Source organism: Palaemon carinicauda, chromosome 10 (assembly GCF_036898095.1).
Source record: "Palaemon carinicauda isolate YSFRI2023 chromosome 10, ASM3689809v2, whole genome shotgun sequence".
NCBI lineage: Eukaryota > Metazoa > Arthropoda > Malacostraca > Decapoda > Palaemonidae > Palaemon > Palaemon carinicauda.
In genome coordinates, this window is record NC_090734.1 from 69,629,862 (window position 1) to 69,646,955 (window position 17,094).

General features: G+C 41.6%; 1 long non-coding RNA gene across 1 annotated transcript in view; it reads left to right on the forward strand.

The window, feature by feature from the left end:
• Positions 1–17,094, forward strand: part of LOC137648628 (uncharacterized) — a 139,849-nt gene that overhangs the window by 104,911 nt on the left and 17,844 nt on the right. The window contains exon 2 of the long non-coding RNA XR_011045664.1: positions 11,340–11,534. This is a non-coding gene — a long non-coding RNA (uncharacterized lncRNA). The remainder of the gene's footprint in view (positions 1–11,339; positions 11,535–17,094) is intronic.

Sequence of the window (17,094 nt, forward strand, 5' to 3'; positions counted from 1 at the left end):
GCTATCAAAAGAAAGTCTTCCCCGGATGAAGGTCCTCAACCAAAGAGGAAGACTATGAGGACTAGGCAACCGTCTCGGCCAGCCAAGCCTGTTAGACAGCAACAGCAACTGCAATTGCCATTGCCCCCAGTGCCCCAGATCGTGGCACAAACCCCGACCACTTTTCAGTGGGTACCCCAGGCCGTGTCGACACAGTCCACGGCATTCACCCCAGCGTTCGAAGGGCAGTCTTCTTCCTTTCGAGCAAAGCCTAGAGGAGCAGCCAGAGGCTCGTCTAGACGCCCCTCAAGGGGAAGGGGATTCAGGGGTGGTCGCGGTCAGGAAGGCAAGACCTCAGGACGGCAGTCCAAGTGAGGTGATACCGGTAGGAGGGAGACTTCTGAAATTTCGGGATCGGTGGACCTTCGATCCCTGGGCCCACAGCCTACTCAAGAATGGACTGGGCGGGAGCTGGTACAGCACTCCACCCCCGTGCCTTCGGTTTTTCCAACACTCCACCCCCGTTATGGAGGAGTACGTTCAAGAACTGTTGGAGAAAAAAGGTGATCCGAAGGGTGAAGCCCATCAATTTCTAAGGGAGGCTGTTTTGTGTTCCCAAGAAAGACTCGGAAAAGCTCAGAGTCATTCTGGACTTGTCGCCACTCAACAAGTTCATAGTGAATTGCAAATTCAAAATGCTAACACTGCAACACATAAGGACCTTACTGCCCAAGAGGGCATATTCCGTCTCTATAGACTTGTCAGACGCCTATTGGCACATTCCAATTAGCCATCGACTCTCCCCCTACCTAGGGTTCAGGCTACAACGAAGACTATACGCCTTCGGAGCCATGCCATTCGGGCTAAACATAGCCCCAAGGATTTTTACGAAGCTTGCGAGCGTAGCTCTCAAACAATTACGCCTAAAGGGAATTCAGGTAGTAGCCTACCTGGACGACTGGTTGGTGTGGGCAGCATCCGAGACAGAATGCTTGCAAGCTTCCAGTCAAGTGATCCAGTTCCTAGAGTACCTAGGCTTCAAGATCAACAGAAAAAAGTCTCGACTTTCTCCATCTCAAAAGTTCCAGTGGCTGGGAATCCACTGGGACCTTTTGTCACACCGTTTCTCCATCCCGGCGAAGAAAAGGAAGGAGATAGCGGGTTCTGTCAAGAGACTTCTAGATTCCGAAAGGATATCAAGACGCGAGCAGGAGAGGGTACTGCGCTCTCTCCAGTTTGCTTCGGTGACAGACCCAGTGCTAAGAGCACAGCTAAAGGATGCCATCGGAGTTTGGAGAAGTTATGCATCAAACGCGCGAAGAGATCTGAGAAGCCTGCCGCTTCGGCTAAGTACTCTTCTCAGGCCTTGGTCCCAAGCCAGACATCTAAAGAAGTCGGTTCTTCTTCAGCCACCTCCCCCGTCGGTGACGATTCACTCAGACGCCTCGAAGGAGGGATGGGGAGGTCACTCTCATCGGAAAAAAGTCCAGGGGACTTGGTCCAAGCTATTCAAGACCTTTCACATAAAACTTTCTAGAAGCTAGGGCAGTGCTCCTTACCTTAAAGAAAGTCTCCCCGCGTCACTCGATCCACATAAGGTTGGTGATGGACAGCGAGGTAGTTGTGAGATACTTGAATCGACAAGGATCGAGGTCACCACCTCTCAACCAGGTGATGTTGGCCATCTTCCGATTGGCGGAAAAGAAGAAATGGTACCTGTCGGCAGTTCACCCTCAAGGAGTCCGCAATGTGACAGCGGACGCTCTATCCAGGTTCACACCGATAGAGTCGGAATGGTCCTTAGACGCAGGATCATTCTCCTTCATTCTGAATCAGTCCCAGAACTGCAGATAGACCTCTTTGCGACGAAAGACAACAAGAAGTTGCCCCTGTACGTGCCCCGTACGAGGACCCCTTAGCGGAAGCAGTGGACGCGATGTCCCTCGACTGGAACAGATGGTCCAAGATTTATCTGTTCCCTCCTCACAACCTTCTGTTGAGGGTCCTCAACAAACTGAGATCCTTTAAGGGGTAGTGGCAATAGTGGCCCACAAGTGGCCGAACAGCGTCGGGTTCCTCCTGGCATTGGAACTGTAGCTGAAGTTTGTACCGCTACCAGATCCAGTTCTGACCCAGCGAGTCCAGAAGTCAACTGTCTGCGCTTCATTACAGAAAACCCAGACCCTGCAGCTCATGTTTCGGGATTTCGAAAGCCAGCATAGACTTCCTTGAGGAATATAAGTGCAAATCTACTAGAAGGCAATATGAGTCATCTTGGAGAAAATGGGTGGCCTTTTGTCAAGGCGAAGAATCCGCAGGAGATCTTGACAGACTTCTGCTTATCTTTCTTCTCCACCTCCATGGTCAAGGATTGGCAGCTAACACGATTTCAGCGTGTAAGTCTGCTTTGACAAGACCCATTCTATATGCCTTCCAGGTCGACCTAGGTAACGAGATCTTTAATAAAGTCCCGAAAGCCTGTGCTAGGCTCAGACCTTCAGCACCTCCAAAGCCCATTTCATGGTCTTTAGACAAGTTCTTCATTTCGCTTCTCTGTTGAGCAATGAAGAGTGTGCGTTAAGGATTTGACACAAAAAGTTATTTTCCTATTTTGCACTCGCGTCCGGGGCCAGGGTTAGTGAGATTGTAGCCTCTCGAGAGAGGCAGGTCGTGTTCAGTTCCTGGATGGGGGAGAACTGAACCTGTTTCCGGATCCTACGTTTCTCGCCAAGAATGAGTTACCCACCAACAGGTGGGGTCCCTGGAGAATCTGCCCTCTGAAAGAAGATGCATCTCTATGTCCAATAGAATGCCTAAAGGTCTATCTTCATAGAACTTCAGACTTCAAGGGTGGTCAACTATTCAGGGGAGAAACATCAGGCTCAAATTTATCTCTGAATCAACTCAGAGCGAAAATCACATATTTCATTCGCAGAGCGGATCCTGACAATACACCCGCAGGTCACGATCCGAGGAAAGTTGCCTCATCCTTAAATTTCTTTAATTGTATGGATTTTGAACATCTCCGTTCATACACTGGCTGGAAGTCTTCCAGAGTGTTCTTTCGCCACTATGCGAAGCAAGTAGAGGAACTAAAGAGATCTGTGGTAGCAGTGGGTCGCGGTGTTAACCCTACTGTTTAACTCTGCGAGGAACAGTGGTCTTAATTGGGACGATTAATTCCAGGGTGAGTGTGTAGTTACATACTGTACTACAAACTAAGTGAGGGCACTGTGTTGCCCATGTAGACTGTTCCATTTCCGAAGGTGAACCTAGCATAAGTGCAGACATGTGTGCCGAGCGTTTCTAACGCTAATGTCATTGATTTGTAATACAGACTTTTATGACTTTGATACCTCGGTATCTTAAAAGTGGCATTTAATGTTTTTTCTTTCAGACAAACAAGCTCTGTTTACTATCATACTTATGCTTAAAGTTTTGGGTTATCCTCTTCTTATGTATATATATATATATAATTGTGGTTAACCTGTCTATTTATTGCCTGTCAATAAACTGGTTCTTGAGAACCTTGCGTCTCCTTCACCTGTGTCAATTTATTGGTATAATTGAGCATTCATTCTATGTACCTTATCTGGGATAATTCTAATAGAATTGTTCCTTTATGCAAGCTATGTTGCATTGGTTTTCCTCCTATGCGGATATAAAACCTTTGTCCAATACAAGTATTGTGCGGAGAACTGGTCGATATTTCATATTGACGCAGTGGTTCTTTACAAACTATGCTTTACTTAATATAGGGCGAGACCACTATATTAGCTTGCCTGGTATTCATACATAGGTATATGTACTCTTCGAGACTTTTCCAGAGTCTAGTAGGACTCTTCCCTGTAGGGGGCAGGAAGCTCTAACATGGTTTATAGTTAGTTGAAAAGATGTATAACGGTAACATCTTAGGTCTCTAGGTCTAGTCGACCGGGAAAAATTACATCCGAGGAGTACGGCACGTTCTGAGAATTCACAGATACAGTAATGCTCTGGTACACTTCCATCAGGACGACATGGCTTGAGCCCAAAAAACGGATTTTGAGCGAAGCAAAAAATCTATTTTTGGGTGAGATGGCCATGTCGTCCTGATGGACCCGCCCTTGCCTTTCTAAGAAAGGGCTGTAGGACCCCTCCCTACATACAGTATCTGTAGCACCTCGTGTACGCTACAAGGAATACAGATGGCGCCAGGATTGGCGCCAGGCACGCATACGAATCGGAGGATAGGGAAGCCTTGGGAGCGGCTCCCCTTTTTCTTTCCCGAATTCGTTTCTTGCCAATCGCCTCCTACGAGACGAAATCTCTGTCCAGGATGCAGATTGCCATGTGGCGTGTCAAGAATACGTCCTCTGATATGTCGCGATATCCCTTTCACGAGGGATACTCGCTCCAGGAGTTAGAATTCTGGTACCTTAAGGTAAATTCTCTGGGAATATCGCCGTAGTTGTAATATACCCTAGGAAGCTACCCTATAGGAACTTCCATCAGGACGACATGGCCATCTCACCCAAAAATAGATTTTTCGCTTCGCTCAAAATCCGTTATATATATATATATATATATATATATATATATATATATATATATACATATATATAAATTATATATATATGTATGCATGTATATATACATACATATATATATATATATATATATATATATATATATATATATATATATATGTATGTGCAGATGTATATATATATATATATATATATATATATATATATATATATATATATATATATATATATATATATATATATATATATAAATTTATATATATAATGTATGTATAGATGTATGTATATATATATATATATATATATATATATATATATATAGATATAGATATGTAGTATGTTCCATTTTCTACTAAATAATTAAAAGTATATATGTATTTATTTTCTTCCTAATTCTGATATGTAAATAAATCTTGTGAATGTTTGATAATGAAATTTATTATGTTATGGTTGAATGTTTCTGTACTGCTGATGGAATTTTGTTTTGAAATAAATTTATTTTCTTTTACTTCAAAGTCTTCATTGCTGTTAATGTGTATTTATGAAGCAACAATTAAGAGCTGTTTACTTTGTTATTTTGTAAGTCACTTAATATAGAATACTTTTTCACCAGTGTAATTAATCTGTTATTATATATTTCGATATCCTGTAACTAGGCCTTACAGTATAGTTAGCTTTCTATATACAGGGCCATGGGCAGCAAAGTGATTTAAAAGGGGGTGGAATTGGAACTGGTGGGTTGGCGCCGAGTGTAGGTATGGGAGCGGGGGCGGGGGGCGTCACTAGGAACTTTGCCCTGGGGCAGCAGTTAGGTATGTGAGGACCCTGTTAAGGGGTAACAACAATATTGGTCTGCGAGACTAAAATACGAAAGGAAGAAGAAGAATGAAGAAAAATTCTTCATGCTCCTTTCATTAATACAAAGCCCTGTTCGAAAGTCCCGATTTGGTACTGCGACAACCCAGACTCACCTGTTCCAGGTTCCTAGTTCCTTGTTGCTCTCTCCACAACACTGTTATTGTGGGCACACTACTAGAAGAAGCGTAATAGGTGCAAAGCGCTGGAATCTGCAGAAAATTCATTATCATTAGTTACCTCCTACACAGACAGCACTACTTGCATACTTTCACTTCTAATTTCAAGGACCTTTCTAATATACCGGGCAACCTCTTTAGTTGGTGTTTCTAAATTCTCCATTTCTATGTTATTATTTCAAAATTTTCTTAACTCATTACAGTTAAACATACGCTCACAACACAACACAAAGTCTATCCTTATCATTCCTTTTTCTATAATTTTCTTTTAATTACAGCATATTCAACCTTGTTTTCATAACTATTACTGCCTCATTAGAGTTAAGTTCTCCTATATAGACTCTTCTGCCATTACTATTCACAAACCTCAGTTTGGTCATCTCTGCTTTCCTTTCTTCTATTTTCTTTTCATTTCATTTGCCAATTTACTTTTTATTTCTTTTTTTTTTTGAGTTCTTGCTTTTTATACTTCATTACTTCTTCAATTTCAAGATCATATTTATTGCATATTTCTATGATACTTTTCCCCAACATTCCACATATGATTCTCTTATTGAATCTTCCACTACTTACTTAACTAGTCGTTTGTCATCTGATATTATGATGTTATGAAAAAAACATCCATTTTTTTATACTTTTATATTTTCAAATGGCCATATTCCTGTTTCTGCTATTAGCCCCCAATAAGGTGTGGTAGCAATATGTTCAAACACTCCTTTCATAATTTTGTATTGTATACTCTCTAGTTCTTTCATTTCTTTTTCTTTTATTGCACCCTACGCCTCAACGTTTGCAAACATTGTAGGTACTACTACTGTCTCATAGACCTTTATTCTCACTAGCAATGCCAAATCTCCTACTCTGTTAGTGTCTCCTTACTTCCTAACTTCTTGTACCATGTATCCTATTTTTGCTTCCTTTTTGCTTATGCTGAGATTGTGGTTTCCTTTTTCTGAGTACCATTCTCCTAAGTATTTGTATTCCTTAACAGGTTCTATCCTTCCATTTCTAACCACTCCATTCACCTTTTAACCTCTTCTTTTTTGTATCTAATTACTAACACCGCAGATTTCTGTGGATTTGTGCTAAACGTAAATTTCTTTAGTTCTTCCAGAGTGGCGGCAGTTGCTTATGACTCTTTCAACTTTGTATCGATTGTTGCTAGGAAACATTATATCATCTACATATATTAAGGGTTCTATTCTAGCGTTTCTAATCAGGATTATCATCTTTTCACTTATTGAATTAACTTTGCCCGTGACTATTGAACATAACTTTGGTTCAAATACTGTTCCCTGTTTTACTTTTCCTTCCATCCTAATTTCCTCTGTATATCCAATGGGACTCTTGATATTTTCTTTAGCTTTCTCATTTAATTTATATATCATCTTCGCATCATACTTATCTTTCAAACACAGTTTATCAAAACACTTTACTGACTTCCCAAACCATATATATGTTGAGGTTCCTAAGTAATGATTATAGTATATTACAGCCTAAAGTGTGATTAGGTGATCTGCTGTAGATCTACCCTATATCCCACCATACTGGAATCTGGTTATTTTGTCATTAATTTTATCCTTAATTTTCATTAGCCTTAAATTTTCAAACATTTTAATAATCGTATTCGTAATGGATAGTTCTCTTCTATTGTCTATATCTAATCTGCTTCCTTTAGCCTCACCCATTGATAATATTTCTAGTTCATCACATTCATCAGGTATTTCTATTCTCTCTTCAATATCATTTACAATTAATAATCTACAAGGCTTGAATGCTAATTGAATTGACTGACATCAGGTACCTAGTTATACTGCTAGGTAGACAGAAGCTTTGGGTGTGAAGATACAAGCCCATCCATTTCTCCTCACCGAGGATACGAACCTCGGATCTCTCAGTTGTGTGACCCAAGCACATTAACCACTACGCTACGAGGTACCCGTTGAGAGATGACCCAATTGAGAACATGCGGCAATGATTCGGCCCATTCATTCCCGCACCGCCATCCTGACCTGACCGGCAACCTGCATTAGGCTGCAGTCACACACCTACTACTAAGATCTGCATATTTTTCAGTATCGCCATTCTACAACGAATCCCCCTTGAATATGTGCAAAATATCGAGGGAAGGTTGCTCAACTTGTTTCGCCCCCCGGCGAGGTCTCGCATGTGGTTACTTGTTACTTGTAGGATTTCTAGGGCCCACCCTAGTACTTTCATGCCGCTCCGCAGGGCCTCCCAGTGTATAGTTAGACACTATAGTTTTCTTTCACACATATCATGTAAATTGTAGCAGTCATCGAACAGATGCTCTTTGAGTCTCTTCTTGAATATGTCACAATTTTCACTATTCCGAGCTGACAATGGCTTCTAGGTACATTTAACTGTGTTGCTCATCGGTATGTTTGAGTCTCATGTTGCTGTTTACTTGAAAGTCCACTAACAAATCTCTCAAATACTGAGGTTTTCCACTTTTCAAAGCAAGAAAAGTCAAAAGGCATATTTTATACACTATCCTCGCCTTGATAGGCGACCAGTGCAAGTCAATAAGTGCTAGGGTTATCCTTTTACGAGATGATATGCCTTTTACGAGTCTCGCCGCTCTATTAAGAATGTTGTGTAATTTCCTCAGTCGATAGTTGGGTAAACCAAAATATAGAGACTTACAGTAGTCCAGTCTACTACTGACATAATTATGGAGAAACATCTTCACAGTGTCATCATCCAAGTATTTTCTGACAAAGGCTATGTTTCTCAAATGGTAACTTGAGACTTTAGCCACACTGCTGATCTTAGCTTCAAAAGAGAGATTTTCATCAATGAATACCCCTAGGTCCTTTACTTCTTTTTTCACCCCCAGACCAACATCATATTCTCTGAGAGTCGACACATTTAATCTCCTTAGACCAGTCTTTTTCCCAACTAGTAGATACTCTGTTTTATTTGGGTTCAATTTCAATTGCTTCGGATTCATCCAGTTTGATATATCAGACATGACAAGGTTCCATTTCTCCTTAATATCCACTACGTTAGTTATGGTCATATACATTTGCGTATCAGCAGCAAATAGTTTAGAATACCCACTATGTTTCTTTATCATTTTTGATAGTCCTACAGTATATATACAAAAAAGAATAGGCCCCAACATACTTCCCTGTGGGACTACTCTTTGTAATGATTGCACTCTTGAAAAGGATTTCCCAATCTGTGCGCAGTGCTTCCTACCTTCCAAGTAACTGCCAAGACAGGCTAATGCATTACCCCCAACACCAATGGATTTCTAGTCATCAAGAAGTATACTGTGCACTACTGTGTCAAAAGCTGCACTCACGTCCAGCATAATGAGAACACTACATTTATCCTCGTCCATTGACACAAGCAAATCATTTACAACTGTATTTATAGCAGTTTCTGTTGAGTATAATTGTCTGTATGCAGACTGTTTGTCCGGTATAGCATCAAACATATCCAGGTGACACCAGAGTTTTTCCAGAAGTGCGCTTTTAATCACCTCTGACAAGAAGGACAGCTTCGACACAGGTCTATATGAACTTAAACTCTGTGCGTCAAAGGTACCCTTCCCAATAGCCAACTTTTCATTCTCAGGAAACTCATTATTTTCGAAGCTTAAGTTAATAATTGTCATGAATACTCGGAACAAGTCGTCAATCTTATCACTGTGTATGATATGAGAAACAGGCAATGGGTCCAACCCACAATAGGTTAACTTCACTTGCTTCATAATTTCCTTCACCTTGGACAAGTCAATATTTCGAAAACTAAGTAATCGACACTCGGGGCCCCTGACACCCACGTGTAGTGACTCTCTTTCCTCTCCCAAGAACCCGTCAACTACATTCTTTATCTTATTATCAAAAGAATTTAAGAAATTATTTGCAAGCACTTCATCTGGGAAGCCCTCTGGTAACCTTGGTTTCTTGTTGTTACCAGTTAAATTGTCCAATATACGATATAGGTTATTTATATCTCTTTTTGCCTTCTTCACTTTTCTAGAATAGAACTCACGCTTTCTCTTCACTATGGGCTGAGAACTGAACAACATCTGTCATTTGCTACATGTACAACATCAGCCGGCTTGAACCTTACACAGTTAATCCGGTCGAGAACATGATGCAAACATTTTGGTCGGTTCAAAACTGAGGCGGCCTCCCATTACGACTTTCGTCAGCTGCGAAACTTTGCAGCAGAGTCCTAGGCGAACCTACCTCACTACGACTTGTAGAATAGCGAGTATATAGAGCCTGCAATCTGACAACACAGCATCACGGCCATGGGACGTTTCCCGCTCGCTTGAAAGAAGTGATAGAGAGATGCTCTGCCACAGTTTGAAGTCGTCCAACTCTGGTCACTATGAATGAAGCCAATAAAGAAAATGTGGAAAACTTGTTGTTCCAGGAAAGTCTCTTTACGTCATGTACGCAAAGATCAGTAGGGGAGGAAAAGGAGCACTATCACTCAAGGCACAAACACCCTGTTAATAACTTTGATGACGTAATTCACGAACTTTCACTCTGATAATAGTCTTCTCCGTCCAGAGACCTAGAAACTCCACACGTGAATAAGTAGTTAATTGTTGGTCTACCTTAGCTTTGTCAATCTAAGGTCATCTACACTCTTAGGCTCTGTTTCGGCTCCGTCTCAGGGACCCCAGTGAGATGCTGGACAGGCGTTTACAATAACATAGACAAAGACAATGGAGGGAACAGTGATGTATTGTTTTAAAGTAAAGTTAAATATAAGGATTTTTACCTTCAAAGCATATAGATTTAATACAAAGTCACTCGCTAACACACTATTACTCTTCAAGTATTTAGACTTACCCCTTTCAATATATCAGGTATACTGTCCCGAGATTAAATGTTCATGTTAGGCATAAGCAGTCAAATAATAAAGTAGTAATACGAAAGAGTAATTAACCTAATATTGTTCCTTTATTACAAAAAAAATTACATTATTAAATGGACATCTTAACATCAAGCAAAAGAGGTTAAAACAATCACAAAACGAAATAAAAGAACTGCAAATCAAAAGGCAATCAAAATATAAGTGACTCAAGGTCTCTTGCAATGATTAATGATTGAAATGGGGTCGGACACGTGACCCTGTGACACAAAGACTGTACTAGTCTCTAAAGCAAACGTTAGACACAAAATCCCATGCCCTCAGCCCGAAATATGTAAAAGACAGTTAAACTAAGTGGGAAGTTGCACCCTTGACTGGCCCACCCCTGGAATCCTTGCTTCTTGGCAGATCGGTATCTCAAGCAGTTACTAGGATAGTCTTCTTCCCTCTCTTCAGCGCCGACAGAACCCAAGCACTCTAGAGGATTGTCTATTCATATCTGTTGTACATGTTATAATTATTATATGATCCTTTTTCATTTATGTGCATTATAGGATCCTATTTCATTTATGTGTATTGTGTCGTCTATACATTATGTGCATTATAGGATCCTATTTCATTTATGTGTATTGCGTCGTCTATACATTGGTGCTCATTTGAGTCATTTGTGAGAATGTAAACAAATGGTGTTTCAGTTTGGTAGCTCATTTACTCGCTGCGTATATGGTACAGTATTATTGTCTATAGACTTTAGCTAAACTTTATTATCTAGTATATGCTAGCAGCAAATGGTTCATTAGCTAGCTGAGTATATTGTGAATTTATTAACTGACTCATATATGCTATTAGGTGTCAGTGTAATTTCATATTGAATTTATTTTGACTGCCGATCCAAATGCCATTTCATTTCTCATCGTGCTATCTTTCATTGCAGATATTATCATTGTCATGTGATGCCTTCCAAGTGATAATAAACATTTCCTGTTTGATGGGAGTCGTGTTAGGGGGTGAGCCAGAGGTGCACAGATTGACTGACCAGGTCGGTCAGTTGGTTACGACTACGACTCTTGTACGTATGGGCCGACCTTTATGTCCCATGGGTTCACCTGGGTTCAAGCTTCCAAACCAGGTGAGGGTCGTGGTGCATAGAATAAGGCAGTTGAGGTGCCATATCGGGACTTTAGGGCAGGGCAATGCAACGTTGTAAGGAGTGAGAAGGAGGCAGGCTTTTGTGCTAAATACGAAGAGAAATATTGCAGCTCTAAGGGAATATACATACATAATTATCCTACCTATTCTGGCTTCTGGCTTACTAAAAATAAATCCTTCAAATGAGCAATTAGCAATGGGCTGGTGCAATGGGCATACATCTTAAAATTAACTAACCTGAATAGGTACTGAGAAATAAAATAAGCTGCTTATGTGTCAGCACTATTGACATTGGATTCAAAACCAGTGTACTAATTTATCTCGACACACTTAGTTTGAGGAAAGAACCATCGTATGCCGGCGTAAGGCTTTTGTTTTGTATTTCTACTCTGTGACGTCATGAACATGGCATATGCTATTGTCAACGAGTTTAGTGGATTTAGAGCAGTTTTCCCTATGTTTTCGGTAAAGAAATCGTAAAGTAAATGTGGGAGCAAAACTTTAAGGGGTAACTACAATATTGGGAGTGAGATCAAAATATAAGAGGAAAGAAGAGTTAAGAAAAATTCTTCACACCCTGGGGATAAAGGGAGAAAGAAAGGAGAGAGGGGTTATGTCATATATTGATTTATTATTATTTTACAATTGAATATAATCAAGTTTTATTCCTTTTTTTTTTTTGCTTATTGTTATGTATTATAAATTATTGAAACCTCTCCCATAGATTCCAATACTTTTGTACCCTTGTGTCATCTATACTTTTATAACGTTTTATGCTTTTCCTTGTTTCATATTCTGCCGACCCAAGGTTCGCCAATGGCCATTTGGTTTTGTGAGCTATTTTCTACTTAATAAAGTCAGTATTGGCGATGACTTTGGTTTAATGCTAACCCCAACACCTTGAACTCATGATAAAGTGGTGACGAATGAAGTCTAGATGCAGAATGTTGACTTTGTGAGCAGATTTCTAGACGCTGGTGTGCACCAACCATGTGTATGCCTTGTATGGGAGTCCGGACCAAAGTTCCTTGCATTTCGGCTATATCTCTAGGCTATCTGATGTCAACCTGTTTCTCAGGAGTGATGACATTGTTTTGTGGAAGAATTGTGCCATTGGATTTGGTAAGCTGTATTTTTCCATTGTTTTTAGGCTGGCTAGTAAATCTGCTATGCTGCATAACCTGTTTGCCTAAACTGCCTAGCTTCGTTTTTGCCTGTTATTGTGTACGTGGATTCAACGATTTATAGTGTTGTACGATGGCTTTGGGATCCCAAAGTGAGATTGATCCTTGTGATCCTAAAAAGATCAAGCTAAACGTTTGGTTGACTATGCTGCAAGCACATTTTGGTCACTATGGCATCACTGAGGATGTTAAGAACAAAAAATGGTCTACTTATTTCTTTAGGTACAGAGGCTTTCAGTGTTTTAGTTTCTCTTTGTACACCTAAATTACCTCATGATGCGTCTTTAAAATGTAATAATATTGTTTCTCTTTTGAAAACACATTTTATTGTGAAACCATCCTATCACAGATCTTTGATTAAGTTTCAGCAAAGGAAGAAAAATCGTGGCGAGTCATTGCGTGACCTTTGTGCTGATTTGAAATCCTTAGCTTCAGATTGTGATTTTGGTACTGCCTTTGACAGTCAAGGCAGAGATCAGTTGTTTATGGCCATTGATAATGAAGTTTATTTTCCGAATTTGCCTTCTGAAAATTTGAATTTACAAACAATGACTTCGTTAGAAACCCTTAAAAGAGTTTTGAATTTTGAGAAAGCTTTCTGTTCTGAGGAAGTTGGTTTAACTGATAGTGTTAATGTTTTAAATTCAAATTATAGTGCAAACACAAGTAAAGCTAATTTTAGTTTTAGACATTGTGGTTATCCTCCTCGTAGTGAGAATTGCAGATTTTCCCTTTAATCTTGTTCTTTCTGTAAAAGAAAAGGGCACCTGAAACGTGTTTGTCCTCACTTTATAGAGACAAATTAGGGCCAAAAGGCCTCGCCTAAGCCAAGTGTGGAAAAGAACAGTGATGGTAAAAGTCCGTTTTACAAATCTAAGAAAAAGAAAGTTTTTAAAAAGAAAGTGAATGCTTTAGTTGAATGCGATAATTCAGATTTTGATGATGATGATAATTGTGGTCAATTGCTGTAAGATGTGTTAAGATGAGGATGCTTGTTGCACCTGAGCGCCGCCCACATAAGTGACGTCATTGTCCACGTCATAGGCTATCTGTATTTCCTTCTGCTGTGATTCAGTTGCAATGAAGATATGAAACCCCGTTGACTATCATTTCCTGATCCTGCCTTGCTTAAAATCCAACATGGTGCAGTGAATGAAAAGAAAAAGAGGACCTACAGTAATAAACATGGCACAGCATGGCACCACCGCCGAGAAGACCCTCATTTGCATTCTCTAGGGACAGGATTGCAAGGACAAGAATCTCTTGAACCGGCATCAGGATATCGCCAGCTTCCATGCTGCAGGCTCACCACGTGTTACAAACCCAGCAACAACCCATTCAGAATCTCCAGGCTGAGATAGCATTGTCACTCTAGGGTAGCAATGTATCCCAACCAAGGGTCCCTCCTTCAGCGGCTCCGGGAAAGTACGAGGCTGAGGTGTCTCCTCCAGCTTTCAGGTCTTGGAAACGGTCAATGGAGTGTTGGTTGCAACTATGCAAGTTGAAGCCTAACGAGGCAATTCATTACATAGGCTGCATTGTGTTCCGATATTGTAAAGTGCCCTTGATTCTAGGTATACTGACGCCCAGTGGAATGCCCTGTCTACTGAAGGGGCATTCAATGTGGTTAAGCAAATGGTAGTAAAAGCTTCTAATCAAGCGGTGCACTGGCTAGAGTTTTTCTATTTGGCCCAAGACCCTAATGAGTCCTTCAACGATTATTTTATTAAGTGTATGCAAAATGCTACTGATTGTGCATTCACATGCCCTAATTGCAATCATGATTTATCTGAATATATGCATTTGCGTAAGCTCATGGCAGGCCTAAGTGATAAAGTGCTCAGAAGACAAGCACTTCAATCATGCAATAATATTCGTGATATCAACTCCTTCAGAGTCATATGCAGTGCATTCGAGGCCACCTGGGACAACGCCCTTTGTAATAGGGCATGGCTTAGTAGCTCCCCTAGAGCAGCTACCGTCGGTGAGTTTGAGGAGGAACATGAGGTGGAGGTGGCAGCCGCCCTTAGTAATTGTGACAGGAGCACCCCTGTAAAAGTACAATCTCGCACCTGTGGTAATTGTGGTACTCGTCATACCCATGGGTATTCCTCATGTCCTGCAAGAAAAATGACATGTCACGGGTGCGGTAAAACCAGTCACCTTCTTCAGGTGTTGCAAAGGGTGGAGTGCAAGGAATAATGTTAGTGGTCTGGCAGCGGAGTCGGACATAGCTGGTGCAGTCATCGCGGTGTTGTCGTAGTGGCAGAGGCAGGGTTGCGGAATGGGCTGTCCCCGCAACCCACTTTTCGTGTCGATGTATGCTTGGCCAGCTTGGGAAAGTGGTCCTGTGTACGAGCGGTGCCAGACACTGGTGCCACGGTTTGTGTTGCGAGACTTGCTATTCTTGCGACTTTGAACATAAAACCAGCTAAGCTGAGGTGGAAGGGAGAATTGTGAGGCTTTGCCAACCTGCATCTGAAGTGTTTAGAGTTGACCTCTTGTACCATAAAATACAAGGGGAGGCACACAACCCAGGAAGTACACTTTGTAAAGTCCTCCATTGATTTTTATTTATACCTGGATGCTTGCAAGAAACTTGGTCTTGTTCCAGAAACGTTTCCAAACCACGCCCCCTTCATGGATTGTGCCCCCACAGCAGCAAGTGCAACCCATACACTAGCTGAAATAACTAATCAACCAGCGAGACTGTCGGCCATTCCGTTTCCCCCTAGTGAGGAGAATATTACCAGATTAGAAAACTGGTTATTAGGCCATTTTCAAGTACGACTTTCAACACCAAGAGAGAACCCCTCCTGGTAATGGATGGGGAACCCCAGAGTATCCACTTATTACCTGGCGCAGTTCCTTACGCCTGCTACACACCTGCGTCAGTACCTAAGCACTGGGAAAAGGAGATGAAAGCCCAGTTGGAGGTGGACGTCAAGAGAGGGGTCTTACAAAGAGCTCCCCCTGGGGAGCCCACAGAATGGTGTTCACGTATGGTGGTCGTGGCCAAGAAATCAGGGCAACCAAGGCGTACGGTTGACTATCAAAAACTCAATGCAAGTTGTAGAAGGGAGGCGCACCACACCCCTACGCCCTTAGATATGGTATCTAGCATTCCCCTTTGCTCATACAAGACTGTGGCTGACGCTTATTGGGGATTTCCCCAGGTAGAACTGGACAAGGAAAGCATACCCCTAACCACATTCATCACACCTAGGGGCAGGACATCAATGGGACATTGTTCTGCCTCCGACGCATATACACACCGTTTCAATGATGCCATTGAAGAAGTACCCAGGAAGTTTAAGGGTGTGGACGACACACTTCTGTATGATTCGAGCGTAGAAAGCGCTTTTTAGAATATGCATGACTTCCTCGCAGTCTGTGAATATAAAGGCATCACTTTCAAACCAGAAAATGCAAGTTCTGCAAGAAAGAAGTTGAATTCGTCGGGTTCGACGTCGGTTGGGACTCCTACAAGCCTTCAGAACATTATCTATCTGCCATCAAAAGTTTTTCTATGCCCCAAAAGTCCACAATATCTGACATCAAGTCATGGTATGGTTTTGTCAATTAGCTGGCCCCCTTCCTGACAACAGTGGCCATCATGACCCACTTTAGGGACCTGCTGAAGAAGCCCTCAGGCAAACAGGTCTATTGGGATGAGCACCTTCAGGAGAAGTTTCGTCAAGTGCAAGACATCGTCTGCAAGTCAGCCAAAGATGGCCTCACCTACTACGAAAAGCTCTGACCGACTGTTGCAGTCACTGACTGGAGTAAGGAGTGCATGGGCTTCGTCATCCTTCAACAATATTGCAGGGGGGGAAGCCCTTGCGGTGGCCTGGTGCTTAAAAAAGGCATGATTATTCTAATTGGGATGCCCGAACTTAACCATTGTCACAGACCAGTGCCCTATAGTCAAGTTACTAGGCAACAGAAGTCTCGGTGATATTACCAACCCCAGGCTATTTAGATTAAAGGAGAAAACATTGTATAATTTCAACGTTAAATACATACCAGGCAAGAGAAACCATGCTGCTGACTTCCTCTCTCGATTTCCTGCCCCGAGGACGGCACCAGATAGACAGGATGTGAGCTTCAATGAAGAAGTAATGATTGCTATGGTGTCAGAAATTACAGAAAACCTACAGGAGCAGTGCACCATAGACGAGAAAAGTGTTGAAGAGGCAGCCCTGGACGACCCAGCATATCAGTTACTAGTCGCTCGAGTGACTGCAGGGGACTGGAACCCAAAGAAATCGCAAGAAATTGCATGTTTGAGGCCCCTCTATGGCATCAGAGATCGTCTCTATACCTGGAAACCTGGTCACATACTGCTTCAATGAC